The sequence below is a fragment of the Triticum aestivum genome, chromosome 4A, assembly GCF_018294505.1.
Source record: "Triticum aestivum cultivar Chinese Spring chromosome 4A, IWGSC CS RefSeq v2.1, whole genome shotgun sequence".
In the NCBI taxonomy this organism is placed as follows: Eukaryota; Viridiplantae; Streptophyta; class Magnoliopsida; order Poales; family Poaceae; genus Triticum; species Triticum aestivum.
Window position 1 is genome coordinate 745,667,537 of NC_057803.1, and position 24,122 is coordinate 745,691,658.

At 45.9% G+C, this 24,122-nt stretch overlaps 1 pseudogene; it reads left to right on the plus strand.

Annotated features, from left to right (window-relative positions):
* The window catches only part of LOC123084553 (putative receptor-like protein kinase At3g47110), a 26,293-nt pseudogene extending 5,330 nt beyond the window's left edge, over positions 1-20,963 (plus strand).
* Positions 20,964-24,122: the final 3,159 nt, after the last annotated feature.

Below are 24,122 nucleotides of genomic sequence, written 5' to 3' on the forward strand. Positions count from 1 at the left end.
AGAGAGAGAGAGAGAATTTTGTGATTTTTTTAAAAATAATTGTGAACATTTTAAATAATGCATATTTTCAAATCCATGAACGTTTTTGGAATTCATTAATATTTTTTTGTTTTGATGAATTTTTTTGTGTCTAATAAAATCAATTTTTTGAAATACACGAATAATTTTTAAATTCACGAATATGTCATGAATCAGTGAAAAAATTAAATACGTGAACTATTCTGAAATCCCTAAACATTTTTTGAATACACAATATGTTTTTATTCCTGTTTTTTCCACAAAATCATCAACATTTTTTGAAAACCTTTTTTTTGCAAAATCACAATGTTTTTGTATCCATGAACATTTTATGATTCATTTTTTTGAATTCACATACATTTTATGATTTCTCAAATATCTTTTTTCATTGCTATATTTTGATATACTGAATTGTTTTAAAGATGAAAAGGATAAAAACAGGAAAAGAAAAAATGAAATGAAATGAAAAAGAAAAGAAAAAAGAGTGTGGCCAGCACCCCCCGCCCTGCACATGGGCCATCCCGACCCTCATATATTCGTCTCCATCCGCATCCCTGGCCAAACCCTAGCCACTCGACTCCAAGCTCTGTTCGGACAATTTGTTTATACGGAGAGGGGCGGCGAGGGGGGCGGCGATGCGCGCGGTGTTTTTTTAGGGATCGAGAGGGGACGGCGAGGGTTATAAATGTGTTGTCCTCGCCTCCCCTCTCCGTGACGCCGTCGTCTGCCGCCCCGTCTCGCGCTCTACCGCGACACCCTCTCCCACCCCTTCCTCGCCCCCTCCTTTTGCCACCGCCCTTTCGCCACCGCCACCGCCACCGCCCCCCTTCTTCACTTAATTAATTTGTTTTTACTACATGTTTTCAGGACTGATATAATGGCGGACGATAGAGCTGACCCGATTATGGACAACTATGATCCGGACGGTGAAGCACATATGTTCGGCATCATAAACGGCGATATTCTATATGTGCCGACCGGAGAAGAAGAAGATGATATCTCTTCTTATCTGAACCTTGACGGTGAAGATGAAGGGCGCCGTCAGCAAGATGATGCCGAACAAACGTCGATAAACGACGATCTTCAAATGGAAGTAGCAACCACCTCCGGCGCCGAGGTATATATATACATTGAGCCTCTGGTGATACAAACTAACTGATTTGAATAAATATGTGTGTACTAATGCGCGCGACTCTTTCTTATTTTAGCCCTCGGCCGGATCGTCGAAACAATCGAGTACGTCGTCAAAGCGTGGCGCAACCAAGACGATGAAACAAGGAGAAACATGCACCATCGAGGTTGTCGACAGTGCAACCGGCAGGCCGCTGGAGCCCCGCAAGAACGCCACCAAGTTTGTCAGCCAATGCGGAGCCATTGTTAGAGACAACGTCTCGATCACCGTCCAGGAGTGGAATGAGCCAAAGAAGGCACGAATTGATGGTTTCACTTTTGTCGATAAGAGAACAAAAAAAGATTGCTTCAAGAAGCTTATGGAACATTTCGTTCTACCTCCGGAATACAACAAATTCGATGAGGAGGGTAACAAGATTGAGGAAAACAAGGAGAGGAGGAGGCTAGTCAAACAGTTCGCTCTTCATAAGATGGCCGACGCATTCCAGAAATTCAAGCAAAATCTAGTCCATGACTTTGTCAAGCAGAACAAGACTCCGGATTTCAAAGGACAATATGAGAAACTGAAACATGATTGGCCAGAATTTGTGAAGCAAAAGAAATCGGAGCAGTTCATTCAAATATCGAAAAAAATAAGGAAAATGCGGCTAAGAAGGAGTACAATCATGTTATGGGGCCAGGAGGGTATCGCATTTGGGTGCCTAGGTTGGAGAAGATGGAGAATGAGCTGACGGCGCGAGGAATCCGTCCAGGTACGGAGGGATGGGACCCAAGGGCCAAAAGCTGGTGGTACGGGCATGGGGGAACGCTGAACCCGGAGACAGGGGAGTGTGTTTACCGGGGCAAATTAATTAAACCCACCCAAGCCCTTATTAACGCAATGAGGGATGCTCAACAGGGGAAGATCAAGTTCAACAGAGAGAACGACGCGCTGACAAAAGCCCTCGGGAATCCTGAACACGGAGGACGTGTACGAGGCATGGGGCACATTCCGTGGAAAATAGGGTTCCCCCAGAACGATGACCCGTACGGTTACAGAAGCCGTAAGAGAAAGATGGATCGGGAAGCAGATGTTGTGGCGCGGTTGGCATCGGAAATGGATGTGATGAAGAAAACCATGAGTGTACTAGTAGCCGAAAGAGATGCAGCTCGGGTGCAGCATGAAGATCATCCAGCGGATCTCGGAAGCCAGCAGCGGAGAAGCAGCGTGGCTTCCACGGAGGCCCCACCGGCTGGTGCAGATGCACCGACGATTGAAATTACTGCACCGGAGCCTCTGGTGGTCGAAATTACTGCACCGGAGCCTCTGGTGGTCGAAATTACTTCACCGGAGCCTCCTCGCTACCCCGTGGACGATATAAAGGAGATGAAAGAATGTCATCTGTATTATCCTATCGGGAACATGTCCATGAAGGTAGCCATCGGCAGTGCTTTACCATGTTTACCTGGAGCACTCCACCACAACAACCCCATTCAAGATGGCTATGCTCGTGTCACGGTGGAGGACATAGTCCAAGGGTTTGAGGACCTGGAGATTGACATTGCTACACCTGAAGGGGAGAAAAGACTTGGAGATGTCAAGCGCCATTTCATTCTATGGCAAAAGAAGTTTATCAAGTTTCCAGGCGAGGCGCCAAGGACAACAAGTCCACCCCCCTACGGTGGTGGTGGTGGCGGTGGCGGTGGTGGTGGTGGTGGTGGTGGTGGCGGTTCACCTACACCTCCGTCACGTCAGCCGACGCCGCCCCCCAGTCCACAACGTCCGGCGGGTGATCAGCCGCCGCCCCCCAGTCCTCGTCCGGCGGGTGATCAGACGCCGCCCCCCAATCCACCTCCGGCAAAGAAGCAGAAGCAGTCCTGGAATATTAACCCGGACCCTTATGTACCTAAGACCACAAAGGTACCGGAGCCATCACTGAAGCCTCTCCCCACAAGGCCTTGGGAACATAGTGCCGAGGAAGTCGACGCGGCCGCGGCTGCTGATTTGGAGAAATGGAAGGCGGACTGCAAGAAGAAAAGAGAGCCCGAGCCCAAGCCAGTATTTTCTGATGAGCAAAAGAAGTGGGCTAAGTCATTTTTGAGCACACCGTCCCAGGCCGCGAAGAATCTGCCTAACGACTATGCACGTGAACTTCGCAGGCAGGCACTCATGTTCAAGGAGAACAAAGAGCGGGAGAAGGCCGAAAGTAAAAAAAGCGGGAAACAAGTTGCCCAGCTCGGGGAACAAAGTAAACAATCGATTGCCCCGCTTATAGTGGAAGCCTTCTGTCCGGATGCCCCCGAGATCATACAAGCTGCGGCAGCACAGGGATTGACTGTAACGAGTGCCAGAGAACAAGCGGCCAACTTAGGTATTACTCTTCGTGAACTGTTAGGCCTTGATGAGGCGCCAGTGAAGGAGGTAGTAATTACATATGTCAAGAATGGGCCTCTCGTCGAGCCTGCGCAGGAAAAGGATCTACCTCCACAAATGAAAGGTCTGCTGAAATGGTACAAGGGTTACATAAAAAATAAAAACGCCAAAGAATATATTTATGCGGAAGTTAGACATGAGCATCAGTTCAAACATTACTATGTACAAATTGAACTGAGTGAATTGTTCTAGCTTTTCAATCTGCGCGAGCTCGATAAATCTATCATCAGTTGCTACGTTCTGTAAGTGATTTATTAATTTCTACCCCATCTCGTTCATATTGCCTGCACTATATATATGTCCTAACTATATTGTTGTGTCCGCTATTATACATGCAGAATGAAGATTAAGGAATGCAGAGTAAGGAACATCCATGATGTTGGGTTCATTGACCCACACATCGTTAATGGACATGTGTTGGAGCGTCACCCCGCCGACGTGGAGGCAGACCTGTGGCACTTTCTTACAAAGCAGGAACTCAAAAGTGATATTCTATTTCCTTACCATTTTGAGTGAGTGTTTCTGTCTTGAGCACATTCTCTTTTGTTTACTCCATGCATGGTATGTGGCCGGCTAATCGATGAGTTATGCATGACGTACTGTGCATGTATCGTGTCCGCAGGTTCCACTGGATTCTTCTAGTAATTAAAGTTAACACCTCAGAATGTCTCGTCCACGACTCTGTGAATATGGATCCAAAGCTTTGGGGCGGCATGAGAAGAATGCTGCAGAAGTAATTATTTTCATTCATTTGCGCTCTATATCGATCGGCCTATTTCGTTCATTTCCTAATATCAAGTAACTAATTAATAACTCTCTTGTTCATTTAATTTTCTTTGCCTCGTAGGGTTTGGAGACGGTTCGTAGATACAAAGGTCGGTGAATTCAAAAAAGAGCTAGAATTCAAAATGTTAAAGGCTAAGAATGCTGGGGATATTCAGCCACCGGAGACCAATCTATGTGGATACTATGTCTGTGAGATGATCCGGAGATACACCTCTGAGCGGGTTCCGAGTGATACCAATGCTAAGAGGAATAACCTCCGGTGGATGCTTAGTCCAGAAGCTCGCTTCCGACCACTTCAAGAGGAACTAGCTGGATGGTTCAGCAGGGATGTCCTCCATCCTAAAGGAGAACACTATTACGAGGACGTAGAACTTTATATGCATTAAATCATGTATGGAAACTTGTTCAAAATTGTATATGGTCATCCGATGATATTGAATATATATTGTATATTCCTCTTGAATTCTTTTTGGTTCTAATTTCAAATTTATTTGAAATTGTACATTCATATGCATGTATGTAGTACCGTAGAATATATGAAACTCCTTCAAAATTAAAATAAAGCACAAAAGAAATAAAACAATACAAATTAAACAGAAAACAGGTTTAGGGGGGGGGGCTAAAACCCTAAACCTGTGGCGGCCTTTAGTCGCGGTTGGCCAGAAGAACCGCGACTAAAGGTCCTCCGCCCCGACGGCCGCCTGGCGCCCACGTGGACGGGCCTTTAGTCGCGGTTCTTAAGGAGCCGCGACTAAAGGTGGGGGGCTTTAGTCGCGCTTATTTGGTCGCGGTTGCACAACCGCGACTAATGGCAGTTGCGAACCGCGACCAAAGGCCTTTTTTCCACCAGTGGTTCAACCAATTTTCAGGATCTTTGCCGCTTGATATTGGCCTTAAGCTTCCCAAGCTAATGTTTTTTTATCACAATTGAGAACAAATTTATAGGACCAATATCAGGCTCCTTGTCAAATGCAACCTTACTGGAATTTTTGGTTCTTCACAAAAATCAGCATAATGGTCTGATTCCACGGGACATTGGCATGTTGGGGAACGTAGCAAAAATTCAAAATTTTCCTACGTGTCACCAAGATCTATCTATGGAGAAACTAGCAACGAGGGAAGGAGAGTGCATCTACATACCCTTGTAGATCGTTAAGCGGAAGCGTTCATGAGAACGGGGTTGAAGGAGTCCTACTCGTCGTGATCCAAATCACCGGAGATCCTAGTGCCGAACGGACGGCACCTCCGCGTTCAACACACGTACAGCCCGGTGACGTCTCCCACGCCTTGATCCAGCAAGGAGAGAGGGAGAGGTTGAGGAAGACTCCATCCAGCAGCAGCACAACGGCGTGGTGGTGGTGGAGGAGCGTGGCTATCCTGCATGGCTTCGCCAAGCACCACAGGAGAGGAGGAAGAAGAGATACAGGGCTGCACCAACGAGAGATCAGATCGCGTGTTTTGGGCAGCCCCTAGGCCTCATATATATAGGGGAAGGGGAGGAGGGTGCGCCCCCTCTAGGGTTCCCACCCCTAGAGGGGCGGCAGCCCTAAACCCATCTATGGGTGGCGGCCACAAGGGGGGAGGAGAGGGAGGCGCAGGGAGTATGGGCCTTAGGGCCCATCTGCCCTTAGGGTTTGCCCCCTCTCCCCTTCTAGGGGCATGGGCCATGGTGGGAGGCGCCCTAGCCCACCTAGGGGCTGGTGCCCTCTCATACTTGGCCCATGTATGCCTCTGGGGTTGGTGGCCCCACTTGGTGGACCCTCGGGACCCTCCCGGTGGTCCCGGTACCTTACCGATAAACCCCGAAACTCTTCCGGTGACCAAAACAGAACTTCCCATATATAAATCTTTACCTCCGGACCATTCCGGAACTCCTCGTGACGTCCGGGATCTCATCCGAGACTCCGAACAACATTCGGTAACCACATACAAACTTCCTTTATAACCCTAGCGTCAACGAACCTTAAGTGTGTAGACCCTACGGGTTCGGGAGACATGCAGACATGACCGAGACGTTCTCCGGTCAATAACCAACAGCGGGATCTGGATACCCATGTTGGCTCCCACATGTTCCACGATGATCTCATCGGATGAACCACGATGTCAAGGACTCAATCGATCCCGTATACAATTCCCTTTGTCTAGCGGTATTGTACTTGCCCGAGATTCGATCGTCGGTATACCGATACCTTGTTCAATCTCGTTATCGGCAAGTCTCTTTACTTGTTCCGTAACACATCATCCCGTGACCAACTCCTTGATCACATTGTGCACATTATGATGATGTCCTACCGAGTGGGCCCAGAGATACCTCTCCATCACATGGAGTGACAAATCCCAGTCTCGATTCGTGCCAACCCAACAGACACTTTCGGAGATACCTGTAGTGCACCTTTATAGTCACCCAGTTACGTTGTGACGTTTGGTACACCCAAAGCATTCCTACGGTATTCGAGAGTTGCACAATCTCATGGTCTAAGGAAAAGATACTTGACATTTGAAAAGTTTTAGCATACGAACTACGATCTTTGTGCTAGGCTTAGGATTGGGTCTTGTCCATCACATCATTCTCCTAATGATGTGATCCCGTTATCAATGACATCCAATGTCCATGGTCAGGAAACCGTAACCATCTATTGATCAACGAGCTAGTCAACTAGAGGCTTACTAGGGACATGGTGTTGTCTATGTATCCACACATGTATCTGAGTTTCCTATCAATACAATTATAGCATGGATAATAAACTATTATCATGAACGAGGAAATATAATAATAACTTATTTATTATTGCCTCTAGGGCGTATTTCCAACAGTCTCCCACTTGCACTAGAGTCAATAATCTAGTTCACATCGTCATGTGATTAACACTCACAGGTCACATCGCCATGTGACCAACACCCAAGAGTTTACTAGTGTCACTAAACTAGTTCACATCATCATGTGATTAAGACTCAATGAGTTCTGAGGTTTGATCATGTTTTGCTTGTGAGAGAGGTTTTAGTCAACGGGTCTGAACCTTTCAGATCCGTGTGTACCTCGGAATTCTCTATGTCATATTGTAAATGCTGCTTCCACGCTCCACTTGGAGCTATTCCAAATGGTTGCTCCACTATACGTATCCGTTTTGCTACTCAGAGTCATTCGGATAGGTGTTAAAGCTTGCATCGAGGTAACCCTTTACATCAAACTCTTTATCACCTCCATAATCGAGAAACATGTCCTTATTCCTCTAAGGATAATTTTGACCGCTATCTGGTGATCCACTCCTTGATCACCTTTGTACTCTCTTGCCAGATATGTAGCAAGGCACACATCAGGTGCGGTACACATCATAGCATACTGTAGAGCCTACGTCTATAGCATAGGGGACGACCTTCGTCCTTTCTCTCTTTTCTGCCATGGTCGAGCTTTAACTCTTAACTTCATACCTTACAACTCAGTCAAGAACTCCTTCTTTGACTGATCCATCTTGAACACCTTCAAGATTATGTCAAGGTATTTGCTCATTTGAAAGTATTATTAAACATTTTGATCTATCTTATAGATCTTGATGCTTATTGTTCAAGTAGCCTAATCCAGGTTTTCCATTGAAAAACACTTTTCAAACAACCCTATATGCTTTCCAGAGATTCTACATCATTTCTAATCAACAATATGTCAACAACATATACTCATCAGAAATTCTATAGTGCCCCCACTCACTTCTTTGGAAATACAAGTTTCTCATAAACTTTGTATAAACCCAAAATCTTTGATCATCTCATCAAAGCGCACATTCCAACTCCGAGATGCTTACTCCAGTCCTTAGAAGGATCGCTGGAGCCAGCATACCTTTTAGCATCCTTAGGATTGACAAAAACTTTCTGATTGTATCATATACAACCTTTCCTTACGAAGACTGGTAAGGAAACTCGTTTTGACATCCATCTGCCAGATTTCATAAATGTAGCTAATGCTAACATGATTCCGACGGACTTAAGCATCGCTACGAATGAGAGAATCTCATCGTAGTCAACTCCTTGAACTTGTGAAAAACTCTTTGCCACAAGTCGAGCTTCATAGACGGTGATATTACCGTCCACGTCCGTCTTCTTCTTAAAGATCCATTTATCTTAATGGCTTTCCGATCATCGGGCAAGTCCATCAAAGTCCATGCTTTGTTCTGATATATGGATACTATCTTAGATTTCATGGCTTCTAACCATTTGTCGGAATTTGGGCCCACCATCGCTTCTCCATAGCTCGTAGGTTCATTGATGTCTAGCAACATGACCTTCAAGACATGATTAATGTACCACTCTGAAGTAGTATGCATCCTTGTCACCCTACGAGGCACGATAGTGACTTGATCCGAAACCTCATGATCACTATCATCAGCTTCCACTTCAATTGGTGTAGGTGCCACAGGAACAACTTCCTGTGCCCTGCTACACACTAGTCGAAGTGATGGTTCAATAACCTCATCAAGTCTCCACCATCCTCCCACTCAATTCTTTCGAGAGAAACTTTTCCTCGAGAAAGGACCCGTTTCTAGAAACAATTACTTTTGCTTCCGGATCTGAAATAGGAGGTATACCCAGCTGTTTTTGGGTGTCCTATGAATATGTATTTATCCGCTTTGGGTTTGAGCTTATCAACCTGAAACCTTTTTCACATAAGCGTCGCATCCCCAAACTTTTAAGAAATGACAGCTTAGGTTTCTCTAAACCATAGTTCATAATGTGTCATCTCAACGGAATTACGTGGTGCCCTATTTAAAGTGAATGCGGTTGTCTCTAATGCCTAACCCTTGAACGATAGTGGTAATTCGATAAGAGATATCATGGTACGCACCATATCCAATAGGGTGCAACTATGATGTTCGGATACACCATCACACTATGGTGTTTCAGGCAGTATTAATTGTGAAACATTTCCACAATGTCTTAATTGCGTGCCAAGGCTCGTAACTCAGATACTCATCTCTATGATCATATCATAGACATTTTATCCTCTTGTCACAATGATCTTCAACTTCACTCTGAAATTACTTGAACCATTCAGTAATTCAGAATTGTGTTTCATCAAGTAAATATTCTCAGTATCTACTTAAATCATCTGTGAAGTAAGAACATAACGATATTCACTGCATGCCTCAGCACTCATTGGGCTGCACACATCAAAATTTGTTACTTCCAACAAGTTGCTATCTTGTTCCATCTTACTGAAACGAGGCTTTTCAGTCATCTTGCCCATGTGGTATGATTTGCATATCTCAAGTGATTCAAAATCAAGTGAGTCCAAACGATCCATCTGCATGGAGTTTCATCATGCGTCTACACCAATAGACATGGTTCGCATGTCTCAAACTTTTCAAAAACGAGTGAGTCCAAAGATCCATCAACATGGAGCTTCTTCATGCGTTTTACACCAATATGACTTACATGGCAGTGCCACAAGTACGTGGTACTATCATTACTATCTTATATCTTTTGGCATGAAAATGTGTATCACTACGATCGAGATTCAATAAACCATTCTTTTAGGTGCAAGACCATCGAAGGTATTATTCAAATAAATAGAGTAACCATTATTCTCCTCAAATGAATAACCGTATTGCGATAGACATAATCCAATCATGTCTATGCTCAACGCAAACACCAAATGATAATCATTCTGGTTTAATACTAATCTTGATGGTAGAGGGAGCGTGCGATGTTTGATCACATCAAACTTGGAAACACTTCCAACACATATCGTCAGCTCACCTTTAGCTAGTCTCCGTAGCTCTTTTATTTCGAGTTACTAACACTTAGCAACCGAGCCGGTATCTAATACCCTGGTGCTACTAGGAGTACTAGTAAAGTACACATTAACATAATGTATATCCAATATACTTCTATCGACCTTGCCAGCCTTCTCATCTACCAAGTATCTAGGGTAATTCCGCTCTAGTGACTATTCCCCTTATCACAGAAGCACTTAGTCTCGGGTTTGGGTTCAACCTTGGGTTTCTTCACTGGAGCAGCAGCTGATTTGCCGTTTCATGAAGTATCCCTTCTTGCCCTTGCCCTTCTTGAAACTAGTGGTTTCACCAACCATCAACAATTGATGCTCCTTCTTGATTTCTACTTTCGCGGTGTCAAACATCGTGAATACCTCAAGGATCATCATATCTATCCCTGATATGTTATAGTTCATCATGAAGCTCTAGTAGCTTGGTGGCAATGACTTTGGAGAAACATCACCATCTCATCTGGAAGATCAACTCCCACTCGATTCAAGTGATTGTTGCACTCAGACAATCTGATCACAAGCTCAACGATTGAGCTTTTCTCCCTTAGTTTGCTGGCTAAGAAAATCGTCGGAGGTCTCATACCTCTTGACGTGGGCACGAGCCTGAAATCCCAATTTCAGCCCTCGAAACATCTCATATGTTCCGCGACGTTTCGAAAACGTCTTTGGTGCCTCTACTCTAAACCATTTAACTGAACTATCACGTAGTTATCAAAATGTGTATGTCCGATGTTCGCAACATCTACAAACAACGTTTGGGGTTCAGCACACTGAGCGGTGCATTAAGGACATAAGCTTTCTTCTGTCCGCATAATCGCTACTATCAACTTTCAACTATATTTTCTCTAGGAACATATCTAAACAGTGGAACTAAAGCGCGAGCTTACGACATAATTTGCAAAAGGTCTTTTGACTATGTTCAGGATAATTAAGTTCATCTTATGAACTCCCACTCAGATAGACATCCCTCTGGTCATCTAAGTGATTACATGATCCGAGTCAACTAGGCCGTGTCCGATCATCACGTGAGACGGACTAGTCATCATCGGTGAACATCTTCATGTTGATCGTATCTACTATACGACTCATGCTCGACCTTTCGGTCTCTGTGTTCCGAGGCCATGTCTGTACATGCTAGGCTCGTCAAGTTAACCCTAAGTGTTTCGCGTGTGTAAATCTGTCTTACACCCGTTGTATGTGAACGTAAGAATCCATCACACCCGATCATCACGTGGTGCTTAAAAGCAACGAACTTTAGCAACGGTGCACAGTTAGGGGAGAACACTTCTTGAAATTGTTGTAAGGGATCATCTTATTTACTACCGTCGTTCTAAGTAAACAAGATGCATAAACATAATAAACATCACATGCAATTATAAAATAGTGACATGATATGGCCAATATCATATAGCTCCATTGATCTTCATCTTCGGGGCTCCATGATCATCATCGTCACCGGCATGAAACCATGATCTCCATCATCGTGTCTTCATGAAGTTGTCTCGCCAACTATTACTTCTACTACTATGGCTACCGGTTAGCAATAAAGTAAAGTAATTACATGGCGTTGTTCAATGACACGCAGGTCATACAATAAATAAAGACAACTCCTATGGCTCCTGCCGGTTGTCATACTCATCGACATGCAAGTCGTGATTCCTATTACAAGAACATGATCAATCTCATACATCACATATCATTCATCACATTCTTCTTGGCCATATCACATCACATAGCATACCCTGCAAAGACAAGTTAGACGTCCTCTAATTGTTGTTTGCATGTTTTACGTGGCTGCTATGGGTTTCTAGCAAGAACGTTTCTTACCTACGCAAAACCACAACGTGATATGCCAATTGCTATTTACCCTTCATAAGGACCCTTTTCATCGAATCCGTTCAGACTAAAGTGGGAGAGACTGGCACCCGCTAGCCACCTTATGCACCAAGTGCATGTCAGTCGGTGGAACCTGTCTCACGTAAGAGTACGTGTAAGGTCGGTCCGGGCCGCTTCATCCCACAATACCGTCGAAACAAGATTGGACTAGTAACGGTAAGCATATTGAACAAAATCAACGCCCACAACTACTTTGTGTTCTACTCGTGCAAAGAATCTACGCAATAGACCTAGCTCATGATGCCACTGTTGGGGAACGTAGCAGAAATTCAAAATTTTCCTACGTGTCACCAAGATCTATCTATAGAGAAACTAGCAACGAGGGAAGGAGAGTGCATCTACATACCCTTGTAGATCGTTAAGCGGAAGCGTTCATGAGAACGGGGTTGAAGGAGTCGTACTCGTCGTGATCCAAATCACCGGAGATCCTAGTGCCGAACGGACGGCACCTCCGCGTTCAACACACGTACAGCCCGGTGACGTCTCCCACGCCTTGATCCAGCAAGGAGAGAGGGAGAGGTTGAGGAAGACTCCATTCAGCAGCAGCACAACGGCGTGGTGGTGGTGGAGGAGCGTGGCTATCCTGCAGGGCTTCGCCAAGCACCACAGGAGAGGAGGAAGAAGAGATGCAGGGCTGCACCAACGAGAGATCAGATCGCGTGTTTTGGGTAGCCCCTAGGCCTCATATATATAGGGGAAGGGGAGGAGGGTGCGCCCCCTCTAGGGTTCCCACCCCTAGAGGGGCGGCAGCCCTAAACCCATCTATGGGTGGCGGCCACAAGGGGGGAGGAGAGGGAGGCGCAGGGAGTATGGGCCTTAGGGCCCATCTGCCCTTAGGGTTTGCCCCCTCTCCCCTTCTAGGCGCATGGGCCATGGTGGGAGGCACCCTAGCCCACCTAGGGGCTGGTGCCCTCTCATACTTGGCCCATGTATGCCTCTGGGGTTGGTGGCCCCACTTGGTGGACCCCCGGGACCCTCCCGGTGGTCCCGGTACATTACCGATAAACCCCGAAACTCTTCCGGTGACCAAAACAGAACTTCCCATATATAAATCTTTACCTCCGGACCATTACGGAACTCCTCGCTACGTCCGGGATCTCATCCGGGACTCCGAACAACATTCGGTAACCACATACAAACTTCCTTTATAACCCTAGCGTCATCGAAGCTTAAGTGTGTAGACCCTACGGGTTCGGGAGACATGCAGACATGACCGAGACGTTCTCCGGTCAATAACCAACAGCGGGATATGGATACCCATGTTGGCTCCCACATGTTCCACGATGATCTCGTCGGATGAACCACGATGTCAAGGACTCAATCGATCCCATATACAATTCCCTTTGTCTAGCGGTATTGTACTTGCCCGAGATTCGATCGTCGGTATACCGATACCTTGTTAAATCTCGTTACCGGCAAGTCTCTTTACTCGTTCCGTAACACATCATCCCGTGATCAACTCCTTGATCACATTGTGCACATTATGATGATGTCCTACTGAGTGGGCCCAGAGATACCTCTCCGTCACACGGAGTGACAAATCCCAGTCTCGATTCGTGCCAACCCAACAGACACTTTCGGAGATACCTGTAGTGCACCTTTATAGTCACCCAGTTACGTTGTGACGTTTGGTACACCCAAAGCATTCCTACGGTATCCGGGAGTTGCACAATCTCATGGTCTAAGGAAAAGATACTTGACATTTGAAAAGCTTTAGCATACGAACTACGATCTTTGTGCTAGGCTTAGGATTGGGTCTTGTCCATCACATCATTCTCCTAATGATGTGATCCCGTTATCAATGACATCCAATGTCCATGGTCAGGAAACCGTAATCATCTATTGATCAACGAGCTAGTCAACTAGAGGCTTACTAGGGACATGGTGTTGTCTATGTATCCACACATGTATATGAGTTTCCTATCAATACAATTATAGCATGGATAATAAACTATTATCATGAACGAGGAAATATAATAATAACTTATTTATTATTGCCTCTAGGGCATATTTCCAACATGGCATCCATGGTCATATCCGGGGATTTTTGTTAGGACACAATTTTCTTCAAACCACAAAGCCTAGTGATTGGGATTTCCTCGCATCCTTAACCAACCGTAGCAACCTGGATGTACTAGACCTTGAAGAAAACAACCTTGAAGGTGTTATGCCAGTTTCTATCGCCAACCTATCTGCAGAGTTCAACTGGATTTCACTAGGTAGAAACAAAATAACTGGGTCCATACCTGTAGGGTTAGGGAAGTTTAAAAAACTTACAAGGTTCAGCCTTGCAGATAGCCTTTTCACAGGCACCTTGCCTCTGGATATTGGCCAGATTCCTAGCCTCCAGTATCTCGACCTATCCCATAATAGATTCTATGGGCAGATTCCACAATCTTCAGGCAATATCACACAATTGAGCAACCTCTCTCTGTCTAATAACTTTCTAGATGGCAACATTCCAGCAAGCCTTGGCACTCTCACAAAACATATATCTCTGGATCTTTCTGCTAACTCCTTGAGGGGGGAAATCCCACAGGAGATACTCATGATTCCCTCTCTTACTGTACTTCTCAACCTCTCCAACAATGCTCTAAGTGGCGCCATTCAAACACAGATAGGAAAGTTGAACAGCCTTAGTGCAATCGACCTATCAATGAACAAGGTCTCAGGTGAAATTCCAGACACTCTCAGAAGTTGCATCCAACTGAATTTTCTAAATTTTCAAGGAAATCTTTTGCACGGGCAAGTACCGAAAGGTTTTTCTTCCTTGAGAGGCCTCGAAAAATTGGATATTTCTGATAATAACTTAGCAGTACCCATTCCTGAGTTTCTCTAGAGTTTTGAGCTCCTAATATATCTAAACCTCTCTTTCAACAACCTATCTGGTCCGGTGCCAAATGCAGGGATCTTTCGCAATGCTACTATTTTTTTGCTCCCAGGCAATAGCATGCTATGTGGAGGTCCCCCATCCTTGCAACTCCCTTCTTGCCCATATATAGGTTCTACCAAGGCTGCGCAGCATCGGCGTTGGCTCATACTCTTTTGCATGGTTGGAACTTTGATCTTCTTCATGTGCTCTCTAACTGGATGCTACTTAATGAAGACAAGAATCAAACCGAACAATGATCTTGATCAAGGAGTCGGATTTCACCAAGAGATGCATGAGAGGATATCCTATGCTGAGATAGATGCAGCACGAGTCATTCTCACCGACAAGTTTGTTTGGTTCTGGAAGTTTCGGCAATCTGTACATTGGAACTCTAAATCTCAATGAGAGTTTATGTACTGTAGCAATCAAGGTTCTCAATCTTGGAAAACAAGGAGCAAATAGAAGCTTCTTGAGAGAGTGTGAGGCCCTAAGGAAGATTCGACACCGGAAGCTTGTCAAAGTGATCAGTGTGTGTACAGCTTGGACCGTAATGGTAATGCCCATATATAGACTTTTCACAGGCACATTGCCTCTGGATATTGGCCAGATTTCTAGCCTCTAGTTTCTCGACCTATTCAATAATAGATTCTATGGGCAGATTCCATAATCATTAGGCAATATCACACAATTGAGCAGCCTCTCTCTGTCTAATAACTTTCTAGATGGCAGCATTTCAGCAAACCTTGGTAATCTCTCAAAACTTATATCTCTGGATCTTTTCGCTAACTCCTTGAGGGGAGATGTCCCACAGGAGATACTCATGATTCCCTCTCATACTGTACTTCTCAACCTCTCCAACAATGCTCTAAGTGGCTCCATTCGAACACAGATAGGAAAGTTGAACAGCCTTAGCGCAATCGACCTATCAGTGAAAAAGCTCTCTGGTGAAATCCCAGACACTCTCGGCAGTTGCGTACAACTAAATTTTCTATATTTTCAAGAAAATATTTTACGCGGCTAAGTACCAAAAGGTTTTTGTTCCTTGAGAGGCCTCGAAAAGTTGGATATTTCCAACAGTAAATTAGTAGGACCCATACCTGAGTTCTTCCAGAGTTTTGAGCTCCTAACGTATCTGAACCTCTCTTTCAACAACCTATCTGGTCCTGTGCCAAATGCAGGGATCTTTCACAATGCTACTGTATTGTTGCTCCCTGGCAATAGCATGCTATGCGGAGATCCCCCATCCTTGCAAGTCCCTTCATGCCCATATATAGGTTCTAACCAGACTGCGCATCATCGGCGCCGGGTCATACTCTTTTGCATGGTTGGAATTTTGATCTTCTTCATGTGCCCCCTAACTGCATGCTACTTGATTTTTTTAGAAAAAGAGCAGGACCCCCGGCCTCTGCATCTGGACGATGCATGCGGCCACTTTATAAATAAATAATACAAGACTGTACAAAGTCATACAACAGTAAGACTAAAGCCACCGTCTAGGCAACATCTGTCGCTACTCCTATCCAGTTGATGAAGGGATGTTGATAGTCTGGTCTAATACCAAATAGACTTCGCAGCCAAACCAACCATCTAAGACCTGAGGTCCCAACCAGGACGCCTGCCGGGAATGGGGCACCCAGTATTCCGACGCACTTCTCAACCAGGACACCTACCGGGTATGAGGCCGCCGCAGCCACATTTCACCAATCCATCTTCAGTGCTGTACTGTTGCATCAACCTTGCCTGGTCTAGCTGCCGTCGACGCCATACAATGCCAGCTCCGCGCATCGGACGTCGATTCTCCACGGCGCCATGCCGCCGAGATCCGCCGCCAGCAATGTGTAAGCTGAAGCACCGCTCCACCAAAAAAGCCTTCCACTGGTCCCTCGGTCCGTGTACACCTCCACGAATGACGCCCCAAGAGGGATACGACACCATAGCACCGCCGTCATCTGATCTACTGATCTAGTATTTTCCTCAGAGGTAGCATAGAGTGGCCTTGAACTTCTCCACAGCGATGACTTCAAGAAGGGAACGACGCAGACAACGTCGCCACCGTCGGTCTTGGCAGCTAGCCGAAAGCAGGTTTTCACCCAGATCTACTCGAAAATCCTCCCTCCAGCATCTCGTGCACGGACTGTCGCCGTCTCTACCGGGCACTGGACGAAGGGATCAAGGCCGCCGCCTCCTGACCGGCCATGACACTGGATGGTGCCTACAGCCGGCGCCATCAGGCCCACCACGCTCGCCTGTAGATGCACACTGGAACTGCCGAGCCGCCCAAGCCCATCTGGGCAAGACCAGATCGGCGATCTCGGCCGCCGCCACAGGGGCGACTCCGCCGTGGGGAGGTTGCACCTCCGCTGACGACGCCGTCACGCATATCGTAGGGACCCCGCCGATCCTTGCCGCCGGATGTCCGCCGAACAATGCGCCGCCGCCGCCCGGAAAAATTGCCACCACCGTGCGAGGGATAAGGTCCCGCCGCCGCCATCATAGGCCAGGCTGCGCCGGTGAGGCCTCAGGCGGCGGCTGGACGGAGGAGGCGAGGGGAGGCGTCCTAGGGCCGGCAGCGCGATCGCTCCCCGTGTCGCCTAGGGTTGGCAACGCGGGGGTAGGTAAATATCTGGACATATACACATGGCTCTGCTAAAGGTAGTGTGTAATTTGGATCTTGTTATTGTCGTCCCCGTTCTGCTGCGCTCTGCTAGAGTATGTCGTGCTCTTGGATTGTACGCGATGTCGTGACTACAACCGTTATCTCTTGTGTGCCATGTCCATTCTTCTTGCATGATGAAACTTCTCTTGGTCTGCTGCTTCAGGTCTGCAGGGCATGTGCTCTGCAAGGTCTTTCTAGTTGCTCATTCGCTGCTCTGTTTGTTTATCTCGTGTACCATAAATGAGCACTTCCATATATATGAAGCTATAAGGCCTGCTGCTTTGGATCTTGAGGCATTGCGTCATCATATACAGTTTTCTCTCTCATACATCATAGAGGCACGTCTGAATTAATGTGACTGGCAAAAGGCAAGAACAGGCTCATACTGTTGGTGTACTCATATGTTGAGTGGCTACCGCCCCGGTTAGGGGACAAGAATGGTCATTCCCTGCTATGTTTATTTATCTGATGAGCACTATAAATGATCATACAGTTGTAACTGTTATTTTGCGGTTGTCTGTTATGTTGCTCTCTTTTTCTGGTGCTATTAATGGGTTGTCTATGAACAATTGTGGACATGGTGGCTTGGCCAAAGATCAAATTGTGAGAGAAAGTGATGCAAGACTCATTCCATGGGGAACTAGCGGGGCTTGGGTTCGTTACATTATATGAAGGTTCCGTTGTCTTCACCCGCTTTGCATCAGATTATGTTTCCAGCATCCAGTGAAGTTGTTTTTTTTCGCTCATAAAAGTAAAGGAGAAATAGGAGCCAACTGCTGCTGGCTTTCTCTTTTGGTGTGGTGGCAAACTGCTCTGCAAATTGATTGGTACTTCCATCTTGGACGGTTCCTGTTTCTCTGGAAGTAATAAATGATGACCTAATCACTACCTAAAGAAGCTCACCACCATCCATCCAGTTAGTTGGCAGAGTTTCTCCTGGGCGTGCTGAGGCTATGTGAGTGGCGACGTTGCAAGCGAAATGAGTGGGAAAAAAGTAGAGAAATAAATGGGGGCGAACCCATGCCTCCAGTGATTTAGCACATCCTCGACGACTTCCATGCAGTGTTTGCCGAGCCGACCACTCTAACTGAACACAAGGAGTGGGACCATGCTATTCCCCTGATTGCAGGCGCAAATCCAATCAATATGCGTCTGTATTGATACACGCCGAAGCGAAAAGATGAAATTGAAGAACAAGTGAGAGAGATGCTTCGTCTTGGGTTGATTGTTCCAAGCAACGGTGCTTTTTCCTCGCCGGTGCTACTTGTCAAAAGAAAAAATGAGACGTGGTGGTTTTGTGTGGACTTCCGGCATTTGAACGCAATCACTCTCAAAACCACTTTCCCAATGCCGATCATCGACGAGTTGTTGGATGAGATTGCTGGGTCAAATGGTTCTCCAAATTGGATCTCTGCGCAGGTTACCACCAGATCAGACTGCGACCCGAGGATGAGTTAAAACAGCGTTTAAAACTCATTTGGGCCACTATCAGTTTCGTGTGATGCCATATGGACTCGCCTATGCCCCAGCCCAATTCCAAGGCTTGATGCACATCACTACTCTTCCCGGTGCTTCACAAAGGAGTGCTCGTCTTCATGGACGACATCCTCGTTCACACGGAGAAGCTGGATGCTCACCAACAGCTGTTGCGGCAAGTCCTGGGACTCTTACACTAGCATGCATGGGCTCAAGGCAAAAATGTCCAAATGCACCTTTGCGCAGCAAAATATGAGTTACCTGGGGCACATTATTAGTGGGCAGGGGGTGGCTACGGACGACACTAAGGTCCGAGCGGTGCAGCAGTGGCCAGTTCCAACCAGTGCTAGGGAACTCAGGGGATTCTTGGGCCTTAACGGGTATTACAGGATGTTCGTTCGTTTCCTTGGGGTCATCAGTAAACCTCTCACCAATTTGCTTCGAAAAAACACAATGTTTGTATGGACTCCAATGACAGAAGAAGCCGACACTACCCTCAAGCCGATCACCGCTATGGTTCTGGCGCTACCCAACTTTCAACAGCAACTCATAGTGGAAACTGATGCGAGTGCCACTGGTATTGGGGCGGTCCTCATGCAGAACAACCACCTAGTGGCCTACTTGAGCAAAGCATTGGCATCCCGCAACCTTGGGCTATCGGCTTATGAAAAGGAATTTTGGCCCTTCTCCAGGCTTTTGATCATTGGCGGCCGTATCTTCAGCATGCAAATTTTGTTGTTCGAATGGATCAAAAAGCTTGCTCAATCTGACAGATCAACGGCTCAACACGCCGGTCCAGCAACGGGCATTCACCAAGATCGTTGGGCTGCAGTTTGTTATCCAATATAAAGTAGGGCTCACAAACAGAGCGGCAGACGCTCACCCTAGTCACGCACCCGTACATGAAGCAGAAGTTGCGGCAATCTCTGTTTGCAAGCCCACCTGACTAAAAGCAGTCAAATGAAGCTATCAATGGGATGCAGCTGCTACTCAGCACATGATGAAGCTGGCTTTGGACCCTGAAAGTGACCCAGGGTTCTCGTTGCAAGATGGGATTCTCAAGTTCCATGGGCGCATGTGGATTGGAAAGGATGCAGAGACAGAACAACATTTGATTCAGGCATTGCATGCCAGCACAGCAGGAGGTCACTCCGGTTTCCATGACACGTCAACCGCGTCAAGCGCCTCTTCACGTGGAAAGGGATGAAAAAATAGGTCAAGACCTTGGTTTGAGAATGCATGGTGTGTCAACAAGCAAAAACAAAACGAATCTCCCATGCTGGCCCTTCCCATATCACAGAAATCGTGGGCAGTAATATCCATGGAATTCATCGAGGCTCTGCCGCGTTCGGGTGGACATGACGCTATTCTAGTCATCATGGACAAATTCTCCAAGTATGATCACTTTGTGCCACTGTTCCACCCGTTTACTTCCCTACACATCGTCAAGCTCTTCATGCACGAGATCTTCAGGCTGCAAGAACTTCCGAGCAATATCTGGCAAGAGTTATTCCGCCTCTGCAAAACTGATCTTATGCTCAACTCCTCGTACCACCCCCAGACGGATGGATAGACCGAAAGGGTCAACCAATGTCTGGAAGGCTATCTCCAATGTGTCATGCACTCTTGTCCTAGTAATTTGTCCAAGTGGGTTGCATTAGCAAAGTATTGGTATAACACTTCATTTCACTCGGTGCTAGGCCGGACACCATTCGAGGTCGTCTACGGGCATCTCGCTAGAGAGTTTGGCGTTGCACAGGTGGATGTGTGCTACGTTCCGGACCTGGCAGCATGGTTACAGGAATGGGAGATCATGATGCAACACCTGCAACAACAACAACAACAACAACAACCGAAACGGGAGCAGGACATGATGAAAGCTCAAGCTTACAAAAAAGCGGACGTACAAGGAGTTTCAGGTGGGGCGCAGTATTACTGAAACTGCAACCCTTCATCCAATCCTCAGTGGCTCAACGACCGCATCAGAAGCTCGCTTCTGGTATTTTGGGCCCTACAGAGTCCTGGTTAGGGTCGGTGCGGTTGCATATAAGCTACAACTCCCACCATCAAGCAAGATTCATGACTTGGTCCACGTGTCCCAACTGAAGAAAGCGGAAGCCGTTGGGGTTCCGGTGAGTGACAAGTTACCTCCTGACAATGCTATTTTGCAGGCACAACATGACTCCAAGACAATTTTGGAACGTCGGGGGCATGCCGAAGAAACGTCTCTGTGTCAAGTCGAACGACCTACCAGCCATGCTTTCAATGTGGGAAGACCCAGAACATCTATGGCAACACTTTCAGTGATCACCGCCTTGGGGACAAGGCGACACTCAATAGGGGGAGAATGTCACGACTAACATTGCGACCCCACTGGCCAGTAACGAGGCAGTCACGACGGGCCAAGGCGACATGTATCACTAGTACTTGCTAGTGAATTAAGGAGCTCGCCAGTGGGCCCTTCGGCGTCCTCATATGCGTGGTGTGTGTGGCATATGTGCCAAAGGTTATAGGGAGTAGGTGAGCCAAGAAGCGAGGCATCGAAAATTATTGTAACCGAACTAGAAAAAGAAACGAACCTGCTCTTGGTCCTCCTCTGCCCGATCGCCTTTCCTCTCACCCTACTCCTCCTCCTCTCTAGTCCCAAACCCTAGATCGAGGCCCGTAACACTTGGCTTGCACCAAATCTTATGAGGTGAGGCATTGTTTTTACCAATCACATAATGCCTCATGGTCATGTATCTCTCTATACATAAGCTACACTATATATATGGTATCTCTAAGGGACTGCATTATTTCAGTCGCAAATTGTTCTCACAAATTTATAATAAACAATTTTACTTCCCAAAAATTATCTTACTCTAAATATATGTTGTCAATCGTTTTTATTAGTTGATAAAATATCCAACATAATATCTCATGATACTCAACGGATAGAATTAACAATTACGTGGTGATTAACATGCATATTCTAACATATAATTCTTTCTAAAGAAACATAATTCCAATATTCATGATTACAATACATATTTAGTACTATTGTAAAATAATATTGTGTCAAAAAATGTGTTCATTCAGTTTTGTTATGTTCTGTTAATTCTTTTATTATAGTAAATACCACCACAAAGCTAAGCAAACCAAAAATACAGAATTAATCGTAACGTTAATTTGTCTCACTTAATGTTATTATTGTTTGTTTGTTTGGCCCTAATACCATTAAATATCTCTATAACTTGAAACTTTGGCTGACTATTTTATGTTATAAAGTTCTAGCAATTAACTAGATAGGGGTTTCTAGAGAACAAGACGAGCATGTTTAGGTGTAACTGAATAGAGAACCGGAGAGTGTTTGAGGTGTTAACTTTCTTGTTCAGTTTAGCACTACTGTCCGGATAGGTTGCACACTGAAAACTGTCTAAACCGTCCAGAATAGGCTTATCAGATCAGCTAACCACATCAAAATTTAGTTTTACTCGAATAGTAGAAATATCTTCCTGCTATGTACATTTAGTATTTTCTCAGTATGAAGTATGCATGATAGAGAGAAAAATAAAAGGAAAAACTGGAAGAAAAATAGAGCAACAACAAAACTAATAAGAAGGGAGGCTCTGTCTGTACTTCTGCACCCAATCTCCTAAACAATTGTAAACCTTCATATTCTATGGGCAATTTCTTAGCAAAGGAGTGTAAATTACGTTGCATCCCATTGAAGTTAAAATCATTCCTGGTTACCTGATTGCTCAAGTGATGAGAATGAAAATGAAAGGAACCTTTCATGAGGGCCCTGAAATTTCTTCCTGAAGGGTGGAATCCTGCGCAGCCCAGTTTGGACAAACCTACTGCCAACAAGCTTGAGCAAACTAGCACTTGAAGAATATATGATCCCTAGTTTCCAGGACCTCGAGGACGCACAATACACAAGTATAGTCTAGTATTCAGACGGTTATGAATTAGCTACCAAAACAAGACCTTGTGCTTGTGCCAGCAACTTGTTCTCTAGAGCCACCGAAGGGCATGTATAGCTGCCCTCTCAGCCATATGTAATGCATAAGACTTTTTTTGTGGAGTATAATGCATAGGCCTTAGAAACTGAAAAATCATGCTGGTCGCCCAACACCTTTCCAGCTTGAGTGAAACCTTAAATCCGTGTGATTCGACGACGGCGGCGCTTTTACTCTTCTCCCTCCTTAGGGCATAATTTTTTTTGTGTTGGGCATCGGCAAGAGGAACCTAGCTACGGAAGACGGCGGTGTTAGAGTTGTGACACGTTAGCTCCCAGCCAAGCCCACACGGCTGTCGCGCTCGGCGATTCTAAATAAAAAAATAACTGTCTCCCTCGGTCGCTCCAGTCTTTCTCTGGTGTCTCTGCCACAAATCGACTGGCGGCGCTCGTTTGTCCCCACTGACCAACGCTGCCGCCGTCGATCCCGTTAACCATCTAGGCGCCGCTCCCGTTTGCTCCCTGACCGGCGTCACCATTGGCTGAGCGGCGTGGGAACCGCGCACCAAAAAAGTAGTATGGGAGAAGAGGGAGGCTGAGACTGTGGTGGCCGGGGTTCTCACCTGCGCTCATGGTGGGTGCTTGCCTCCGTCGGCTGGAGATGTGAGTGGTCGTGGAGGCCACGACGGCGGAGTCCCAAAGCCTGGAAGTTCAAGATTGCAATCTTTAATTTCAGAGATTATATTTTCTGAGTTTCTACGTGTGTGAGATATTTACTTGTGAAGTCTTGATTTAATTTCAGAGCTTGCAAGCTCGATGAATCAGATGGTTTTATTGGATTTAGCGGGAAATCAGCCAATCTCATGGGAGGAGAGGAAAGACTACACTGGACAGGTCTACATCCAATGGGAAATCGGATTTTATGGAGTGACTTTTGCGATTGCGCCGCATGAGCATAAAATATCCATATTAACATGTTTTATAGTATATCCAATTTATTACCATTCCCTGAAACACACTTGGATATTTCAACTGTTAAAAATTATGTCACACTTTCAAGTTTCAACTACATGGCACTGGACATTGCACTAGTCATTTTCAAAACCAATTAGGTTAATAATTCCAAAGTTTCCGAGGTTAGATTGCAAGCCTACAAGC